Source organism: Pleuronectes platessa, chromosome 8, assembly GCF_947347685.1.
Source record: "Pleuronectes platessa chromosome 8, fPlePla1.1, whole genome shotgun sequence".
NCBI classification, from domain to species: domain Eukaryota; kingdom Metazoa; phylum Chordata; class Actinopteri; order Pleuronectiformes; family Pleuronectidae; genus Pleuronectes; species Pleuronectes platessa.
In genome coordinates, this window is record NC_070633.1 from 16,744,870 (window position 1) to 16,753,708 (window position 8,839).

An 8,839-nucleotide genomic window follows, 5' to 3' on the forward strand; every position below is an offset into this window, starting at 1 on the left:
TGTCGCCTCACCTGGGACGGCACACAGTCACACCATCAGCACAACCTCAGAAATACTGTCAGTGGCTTCAATGGTGGCTCCAGATCCTCTGTAACACGTTTCTTCTGGTCAACTAAACACCGGCCACCAACAGAGTTTAGATATTTGCGTGTAAATATTGACATGCAGTCCTCCTGCATGCCCTCGGATGGTGAACTCGCTCGGACAACCAACAACAAATGAAAAAATCCACCTCCATCGTACTTTAGCTTTCAAGTCAAGAAGGGACGCACACATTACTCAACGCAGTCCCAAACCATCAGACTTGCACTTAGCGATCCGCGTGAACCATTTCAAAGCTGGAGGAGAATGTGAGTTACCAAAGGGCCAAAAGGTGCATAACCCATATCCACACAAATAGCCACGAACACTGAGGTTTGTATCCTTGACAACAACTGAATAAAACATGGCCCTTTAATGGCAAACTTTCTTTCTGTGCGAGTCAGTTTAACTCACTACAAACCAGAAGCATGTTAAACTGATGTATCCTGTCAACTTACTCTTCATCCTCAGGCTATCATCTCTGAATAAGTCATGTCTTATCACTGACAGAGGAACTACTGGAATGCTGTGTAGGCTACATACCTTTCATTGCAAACATTAGTGGTAAAGCAACTGATCAATATATGAACTGAAAATCCATTCATCCACAATCCATTGCACTCATCCCTTGGCGGCTGCGGTGGGAGCTCCAGCCATACTGAGCTAATCTAGTATGGCTTGAGCGCAAGAATGCAGCTAAGTGGGCAGGAGTTGTTTTCTATAGAGATGTAGGGACTTTAAAATGAGAATATATGTGGTCATTCAGTTGGGACCGTCTGTACTGAAAGTGTACATATATATTTGTTATTACCTTTGTCCATATGGTCATACTGCAGTTCTTCTATTTATTGCTGTTGGGAGTACACTCAGGTGGATATCACACTATCACAGTCTGTCCAATTTCTCATATTGGGAGACGTACCAAGGCTGAGGAAATAGCAATTGAATTGTATCCCTTGTTGATTTATTTTGGGAACTATCTAAATCATAAGCATGTCCAATGTTATAACCAATGTTACAGCCAAACAATAATTTTCACATTTAACACTGTGAAATCAGATTTTGAACCAATTTATATTTTTAATCTCAGAAGAGAGGGGTAGACTAATTTTACAGAGTTAAAAATACTCTTCTCAGTTTTTATATAATCAAAACATCTGGTGCAACAACAAACACACACTGCAATAATTCATTATCCGTAAGGTCATAATGAAAACAGAATGCTGCAGCTACATTTAAAAGTATGCAAGGAATTAAACTATTCTCATTTATTACACTAACTCCCCTAAACTCAGAGTTAGTCTCACTTAATATCTGGTTCAGATTGAGCACACAATGCACGGTGCAGACCAGTGGAAGCAGAAGCCATTTAAGTCCAATGAGATATAATCAGGTTGCAAGATTTATTTTTCCTATGTTTATTACTGTTGCTCCAAACTATAGAACCAACAGTAAACAGCGAATGTGCGTCTTACTGATTAGCCCTCTGTGTTAATTCTCCTTTATGGGTCCTGATTTAGAAAATCCTTGATCCGCCACTAAATATCAGGAGAAAAACATGTTTGATTTTCTAAGCTGTCTCACTTTAACAAGACAAAACTAAAAAACAAGAAGTTCAATGAAAAATAAAACCCATCACATCTAGCTCCAGTACTCTTTATGGCGAAAAAAGTTGCATTATACTATTGTGGTCTCTTAACTCTTCAGAAGTTTTCTGAGGTCATTGGCAGAGGCGAGCCGAGTCTTACAGCTTAATGAAAAGGCCTCTCTCCAGAGACACTTGTGTAATTTCAGCTCTTGGTACCTTCCGTAAAACTGCCCGCTTCTCCCTGAGTCGCTGCTCTGCCAGTACCTTGTTTGAGTCTCTAATTGGGCGAGGGGAAACCAGGGCAATTAAAACGAGTCAATTAATTGGACCTTTTGTTCAGTGTAACAGAAAAAAAATAATTTTCTATCTTCGTCTGCTGGCACAGTCACTCCCTTGATTCCCTCCTTTATTCTGTCACTGAAGATCTTAACTAGACTTAATTTAAAGCAAGTTAATTATGACCTTTGCTCTTTCACCTCAATTGGCGCTGCATGTGAATTTTCATCGTGTCTCTCTCCCTGGTATTTAAAGTAAGGATTTAATTTTTTGTGTCACAGAGTGCATTTATGAGGGAGCATGTGGAAAAAACAGGCAGCGATAAAACAATTATGATTAAGAATGATTTATGGAGATCAATCTTCCATTAAGAAAATATATACACAGCAAATACCCGCTTCTGAGTCAAAATCCAGAGCACATGTAATTCCACATGATCCAGTTGTGGAGTTCCAACATAATCGGTTCATAAAGGTTCGAACTCAGGCTCATGTCTGAGCCTACAGTCATGGTAGCTTTGATCTAAATGCTCACGTCAGCATGCTAACATGCTTTGAAATGACATTACTAATATGTGAATGTTCAGCTGGTATATGGTCACCATCTTGTATGAAACCATTCAAAATGTAATTAAAGGTTATAAAGGAACGGGAATTGGAATAAAACAACACAGGCAAAACGAAAATAAAAAATATAACATACAATATAAAAAATATAACAAAATCCAATAAAATTTGTTCTAAATCAGGCATTAAAGAGACTTCCCCATAAAAACATGTTTTAAGCAATGATTCTAAAACAGGTAAAGTGCTGGCAGGTCTAATCTACTCAAGCAAGGAAGATAAAAGCCTCGGGGCCTTGATAGCTAAAATGTGGTCCCCCTTGGTTACCAGCTTTAGTTACTAGACCCTCTGTAAGAAGGGTCAGAGCAGACTGTATCTGCTCAGGAGACTGAGGTCTTTTGGAGTGAAGGGGGAGCTCCTGAAGACTTGTTATGACTCTGTGGTGACATCTGCCATCTTCTTTGGAATAGTTTGCTGGGGCAGGAGCATTTCAACTGCTGACAGGAAGAGACTGGACCAACTTATTAGGAGGGCCAGCTCGGTCCTGAGGTACCCGCTTGACCCACTGGAGGTGGTGGGACAGAGGAGGTTGATGGTGAATCTGTCTTCTCTCATGGACAACCAGTCCCACCCCCTGCAGGACACCATCACAGTCCTGGGCGGCTCCTTCAGCAACAGACTGATCCACCCACCACCACTATGGACTGTCACTTCTCAACTGTGCAATATGGACTATACTATACTCATTTGTAAAAAAATATTCGGTGCAATATAAACTGCTATGTGCAATCCATTTACTGTACATATTCTGACACATACTATATGTCTTTACACTGTATATACCGGTTTAATCACATTTATATATGTTTTTTTTATATTCCTTCCCCCAAGTACTGCATGTTACTTACTGTATGTGGTGTCTTCTGCTGCTGTAACATTGCAAATTTCCTCATTTCGGGACTTATAAAGGACTTCTTACCTTATCTTAGTTGACAGATTTAGTTACCAGCCTTGGTTACCAGCCTTAGTTATCAGCCTTGGTTACCAGCCTTAGTTATTAGCCTTAGTTACCAGCCTTGACTAATGAACTACTAAGATTAGAACTGTAATAAAAACCGGAGGCCGGAACGTTGTGAACTCTAGAAGTTATAAATAGAATCTTAAATTAGTAAAGCGGAGGGTGCTAGCAGTTTCACAAGTTTTACACAAATTAAAATGTAGACCAGATGATAACAATAGGTTTGTGAGAGGATCAGGGTATCAGTGATTGGGACACCACCACTTCCATACCTGGCGGAGTCACAACTCTAGAGTCCTGATAAAACACACAGAAATCCTCAACAAAAGGTGTCTTGTCTTTTAACAGCTTCTTCAGCTCAAGCTTTATAAAGTTGTTAACCATTCTACACAAAACTGTCGTTGCAGTTTGTCTTTGAGAACAGAAACTCATGTGAAATCAGCTTGACAGTCGCGCTGCATCAAAGCAGACATGCGCTCTTTCATGATGCGCTAACAAAGTGACAACCCTCTGTTCTGAAGCGGGCAAAGTCAAGCCAAGCAGTCATGCGTTTCACCCTCAAATAGCCACATTGATTAGGCATTAGCAAGCCAAACAGCGGGCCTATCTCTCGGTGGCTACAGGAGCCTAAAGCTGCAGAAAGACCCTAGGCCTGTGAGAAGCTCTTTGATCAGACATGTGCTTAACAGGATGAGCCTGGGAGCGAGTGGTGGACACTCCGAAAGGAACTAATTACGTTCCAATAATACACTGCTGACATTGAGTGTGAGTGCATGCGGAAGAGATACAAAGAGAGAGTGGTGAGAATAGATAGGAGGAGAGAAGTGGAGAGGGGAGAACAAGCAGAGAAGTGCTCGATGATGTGTCTCTGCTCTCCAGGGTTTTTGATGGCCTGACTGTGACATGCTGAGTGACGCACGAGAGGATCCACGGTGATTACTGCATGTGCTGCGACTCTCCCATGAAGCATACCGTGCACGTATTAACGATGTTTTCAAGTATGAATGTTTACCTACATACAGTCCGTACGCCTGTGTGAACACACACGTTCCTATTTATGTATGTCCTTTAACCTCTGATTTGACTCGCTCTGAAAAGCATATGATTTTTTCAGTGAAGCATGAAATTCAATAGTTCTTTGCCTCCGTGCTTTCATCTGAAAGGATGCCTATAGTTTAGAGGTCAGATTCTTAGCATATGTTGTGAGATATTTGAATTGAATTCCCATACTTGTAAATAAAAAGGAGGACATTTTCCCAATTTTAAGGATGAGCTAATGATGCAGCTCTATGTTCAAGTTGCCCATTGAAATCTTGAAGGCCTTTAACAGACTTCACAATACAACAACCATGTCATAATATTTCATCTGTGGACATCAGAGCATCATTCTATAGATGAGCATGGTCGATAGGACGCTGGAGCACTTTTGTGGTGTTTTCAATGCCAACGTTAACTTTCCACTATTCCTTACATTCATTCAGTAACAGCGAGTTCCTGACTCATCATATCAAAGTCTGGGCTTGTGTAAAAATTATTCAAATGAGTTGCATGAAGTGAATATACTGAATTTAATTTGAATATATGAGAGAGCAATTATCAAGTCAGTCCAGCCCAGTGATTTAATTCAAGCTGCTAGAGGAAGCTATGACTGATCTTGGTTATTTCTACTGACCGAGTCACAGCAAGAATTTATGAATCTTTAAATCAGACACAGAGCCCATCTCAAAGGAACAACAAAATATGTTGTTGTCCTGCATAAAACTCCCCCTACGTTAGCTCTTATTTTGCTCTGTTTATAAAATGAAGAACGAAGGGATAATCTTCATCATGGCTATATGGCCATATACAAATATATAAGAACCTTCTTTTAAAAAGTAAAAAACAATCAAGACAATGTTTACATCAGGGCTAAATCACGATGGCTGCATAAGTGCAGTATGCAGTGATTTGTACCAACCAATACTGACCAAAGGAGTGAACTACCTGATGATGGTCATGAGTGGCCAAGGCTCATCAATGCATGTGGGCAAGGTTGAGTGCTCTGTCAAATCCCACAGAAGAGCTACTGTAGCACAAATTGCAGAAAACTTTAATGCTATGATAGAAAGATGTCAGACCACACTGACTAGCAGGTTGCATTTGAGGCTGCGCAGCACCACACTGGAACGGACTGGAGTGACTCCTGCACACTGCCCAAAGCACGTGCAATGAGCCTCTGCGAATCAGTCCTGGATCATGGAGTAATGTAAGAAAGTGTTGGTCCGATGAATCTTTGTTCCTTTTAAATCATGTAGATAGCCAGGGGACATGTAAGTGGTTGACCTGGGGACGAGTTGCAGGAGGCACGATGCATGGAACGTTACAGAGGCAGTGTGCTGCTCTGCAGGAATATGCTCTGTGTTGGGGGAAGCAAAATGGGAGAAAAATCCCTGTCCTCCAGTTGAGGGGTCTTGCTCAGCCCCATCTCTAGCTTTCTATTTCTCACCATCTTTGCCTTCATGCTAAAGTGTGACTTAGTTCTTTGCATGCACTGAAGACCAGGATGTCTCAGAGGAATCAGGGAGCAGAGCTGTCTGGGGGGAAATATCTGTGAAAAAGAGAGAGAAAGAGTGTGGTGGTGGCGGTTAGAAAACGGGGGGGGGGATGATGGTTTAATCCAATCCATAGGGGGCTGAAAAGGGGCCTCTGCCCGTGGTGGTCACACACATGTACACTAGGGAAAAGAGGGGGGCTGTTGGGTTACAATAATCACACGACAATCGTGTTAAGAGGATCCTCAAGCCACCACACAGCCCCTAAGCCACACACACAGTAGCACACACACACACCCACAACCACACACACACACACACACACACAAAAACACACACTAATTGCCTGTCAGACTTTAATGCAACTATATGGCTTCTGGGAGAGTAACCGGAGAGCTGTTCTGCAGTTCCGAGCTCAGATGAGCATTTAAGTCTGGCAGAGAAGCAAATTTGCGTGATGGTGGAAGCAGACAACTCCATACGTGCAGTCTTAAAGGTTGCAAAGGCTTATTAAAATCCATTTCAAATGCTGAAGGGAAAAAAAGAAATAAAGATTGGATATTTGGCCTTTGTTAGCCAAACCAAAACCTCCATTGACTCATCACATTCAGTTGTGATGAATTACTTTTCTTCAAATTAGTATGTTTATTGTCATCTGTAGCAATGGTTCTAGTAATATACACTTTCTGCTTTTTCTGGTTGTAACAATTTATCCTCTTTACACTTTAAACACACAACTGCAGCCTTTTTAAATGCAAGATTCAGGGCCTGGAACATAAGGCGGATCACATCAGATCAGGCAAGATGCTGTGAGTAAATGCCTCATGCATTTTGTCTCCTTCTAATATCACATTTGAAGGAACCTATCATCGCCCCCACAGGCTTTGACTTAATTTTGAGAATCATAACTCCAAGTGACTCCCCCCCTCACTCCCTGTACCTCGAAGCTTTTCCAACCAGATTCTATTTTTGACTGAAATAACCAAATCCTTAAGGACTGTCGGATCAGCAATTCCTCCGTTATGGGGACAAATCACTCGATCCTGGATGGCAGGAGACAATACCTTCTGTAGCCCACTAATCGGACCCCCACTGGGAGTGCGTGTCTGACAATGTGTGTGTTCTCAGGCATATATCTGCATACACAGCCCCGTGCTCAGAATCCGAAAAAAAAAGCCCACACAGCCAGTGAGGGATTGGGGAAAGGAAGGAGAGGTGGAGGACAGAGTGGGGGAATAAGGACGGTGAGAATAGAAAGCCTTTCATTTTAACCGCCTCTAACTAGAAAACAGACAACAGATATCCTCTGACTTGAAGAAAATCCTTGAGCCTACCAACCCTGCCCTCCATTCACAGCACCATTTTCTTGTTCCTTTTGAAATTTCCCCAGTTCAAGGGCAAAGTGTCAAAGCCGTCAGCTGCGGCTCAGAAAAGAGTGAAACAGACGAGTGAGGGAGTCTGCGTCAGGTCCCAGCATGTGTGAAGCCAGTGTCCCTCCCATGGCGACTGGAGCGTGACGATACCGAGACACTTAGTGCCGCTCCGACAGGACGGACCACGAGTACCACATCTGGGACGAACTCACTGTTGCACTAAGGAGGTCACAACATTTTCACAAAGCAGAGCAGCGATTCGGCCTATGGACAGAATCATCACACCTCCTGCAGCCTCTGCTCAAAGCACACTGTATCCTGAAAGGTCCCAGGAAGAGTTTCGCAAAATGTCCAAAAAGTTGGATCCAAGAATGAAGAATGCGGTTGTGTGTTACACTCAGACAAGGGGAGAGGCCTGCATTTAGGAGGCAAGACATTTCTTTGTATACAGCACATTAATACCTCTGTCGACCGAAGGAGATATTTGTATTCCTTCCGATTTTTTTGGTAAGTCTCCATCACATGCAAGAATCTCGCTTGCTGTAAATTTCCGGACATTTCCATGCTGTGTTGTCACGTCACTCAGACAGGAAATGTTTGGGAAAAGGTGCAGAGCAACTGACTCTGAAATTTGCATTCTCACATAGAGTGCCACTAAAAAATTCAGGAAAATACCCTTAGTCTATGCATGGCTGAAAGCAAAATTGTGTTCGACATGACCACCGAGGCCTTGTGTGGCTCAACATTTTCAATGGCACATCTGTGCCATTGAAAATCATAGTGACTTTGAAAACAGCTTCTTAATATTGCAGAGAAACAGCCAAGAAGCCGAAGCAAGAGCTAGCTACATAGAGTGAAGGCTACCTGGTAAAATAATAGTCTGTACTTCTGTAGACTGCACATCTGTACTTCTTGGTCATTCAGTTTGCTGTTTGCTATAGAAATTATCGCTAATCAAATTAATCTGTTGATGATGAAAACCCACGCTAAAGACAACTAGCTTTGCGGAGGTTAAGCTAACTTAACTGTAAATTGATTTATTCAAATGGTTTTACGTATATTATATAACTATTAACAGTAGAACAACAGGCAGACACATCACATGTGTCTGAAATTGTTATTTGAGAGAAACTGTTTTTCAGCCAGACAATGCATGGAATGACAATATTATATCTGCCTGAAAACTTTGCCTCTGTGGTGACTGATCTCTGCACTTTAAGGTAGAAGCTAACATCAAAGACCCATAGTTTTTGATTGGCAGGTGTAAAAGTGCAAAAAAACATTTACTACTTTAAAGCAAGTTGCTTTTATATCCTACACAGTCAGATGTGTGTGGCTGGTTGCTTCCATCGGTAAACACACTCTGCCATGAGGCCTCCCTCTCTGTGGATGTGACTGAGATGAAACTG